Source organism: Sipha flava, unplaced genomic scaffold (genome assembly GCF_003268045.1).
Source record: "Sipha flava isolate LNK unplaced genomic scaffold, YSA_version1 69_pilon_pilon, whole genome shotgun sequence".
Classification (NCBI taxonomy): Eukaryota; Metazoa; Arthropoda; class Insecta; order Hemiptera; family Aphididae; genus Sipha; species Sipha flava.
This window is the reverse complement of record NW_020273609.1, coordinates 548315-550028: the sequence shown is the minus strand read 5'-3', so window position 1 is coordinate 550028 and position 1714 is coordinate 548315. Positions and strand designations below refer to the sequence as shown.

Below are 1714 nucleotides of genomic sequence, written 5' to 3'. Positions count from 1 at the left end.
TTGTGAAAAAAATTGATAAACTGATTAAAAAATTATGTACAGTTGTTTTAACAATCAGAATTTCGCCTTCGAGGAGAGTCATGTAGATTTCAAAACAATTCGAGTAATTCGCCGTTTGGAGAGATCGGCGTGCGTAAACCTATCGAAATAGGCAATATTAATTATAATAATTATAAATAGTAAAATAAAAAATGCGAACGTGTTCACGCGTATGAAATTCACACATGCAGCTGAATCGTTTTCATTGTTCTTAATGTGTATTTTACAACATTTGATTGTATAAATATGTAGTAAGCAATTTTATGTTAGCAATAATCACACCTAGGATGGACGTCATTGGTTACGATATTGCCACAGCGCAAAGCTTTTGATCGCAGAAGCGTTTGATCACGTATGACACAAGGGACTTCTATACAAAATTCGCTTCCTACCTGCGTTGGTATTCCTTACTATTAGCTCCTTTCTATCAAAACGACCTTTACTATGAAAATGAGATATCCGTCTGTTTTTAGTTATACGAATATTTCGTTGTTTAATATAATTTCTGATGTAATTGCATTTTTAAGTTTGAAGAAAGTGTCAACAAATTGACAACACTTAATGATTTTTGGAACCAAACTAATAGCTATTCGCTATAATAACGATAATCGTATTAACAAAACGTATTTACAGTGAAATAAATAGATTTTCGTGGTTTTAACACAGAATAAACTGAAGGGAATCGAAGTATAGTCCGATGCATATGACCGATAATGGTCAATCCGATAACTCCGATAACGCGTAGATATACTGCCTTTAGTTATAAATTCAGACAATCACAAGATTATAATTATAATCATTATTCATTACTATCGTAAGTTACGTTTTCAAATTAATTTTGTTTGATCAAAAAAAACAGGTCAAAAAGCGTCCTGAAAGAAGTTTGTCAGGACAACAGGACACAACGCTGAAATAAAGGACAATCCTGCAAAAAACAGGACGTATAGTCATCCTAATGTACTCTGTATTTTCTGTATTTATTTCCAATCCTAAACGTTTCGCATTCTCTATTAGGTTTTTGGATTGATTTTTGAGTTGTTTTTGATTTTCCGCCAGTAGAATAGGGTGACCAAATAAAAAAAAAAAAAACACAGGACACTTATTTTGCAATGGTTTATACAAAATTATTGACTGTCGTAAAAACAAGAAACTTATTTAAATAATATATATATATATATATATATATATATATATGTATACATAGGTAATAATTGTAATATATATTATAATAAAAAAACTTATAATTTCAAAAAATAACTAACATTTTAGTGGTATGAATGTTATTAATATTTATTATATCAAGTTACAATAATCATATATTATTATTATCGACGATCGACATCGTTGAAATTTCAGGGAAAATAAATACCCACACTAAAAATAAACATCTCAACATGACTGGATTTCATAGATAAAAATATTTAAAGTAGTTTATTATTAATGACTATCAATTAATCGCTAAAATCATTTTATGATGAAAAAATAGTGAAAAATAGGATTAAAAAAGGACAGTCACGAAAAATAGGATTAAATGCGAGGTGTGTTACCACAGCACCCGCACTTTCGAAATCATAAATTGTAATCAAGCAGTATTATTAACTTTATTTTGTACAATTTTTTACAACCAAAATTAAATTTTGTACAACTCCCAAACCTCCCCGAAATTCAATTTCAT

General features: G+C 29.1%; 1 non-coding gene across 1 annotated transcript; it reads right to left on the bottom strand.

Moving 5' to 3' along the window:
- Positions 1-234: 234 nt before the first annotated feature.
- On the bottom strand, positions 235-366 carry LOC112692073. The gene has a single exon (XR_003149378.1). It is a non-coding gene; the product is annotated as a U4 spliceosomal RNA (small nuclear RNA).
- Between the last annotated feature and the right edge of the window lie 1348 nt (positions 367-1714).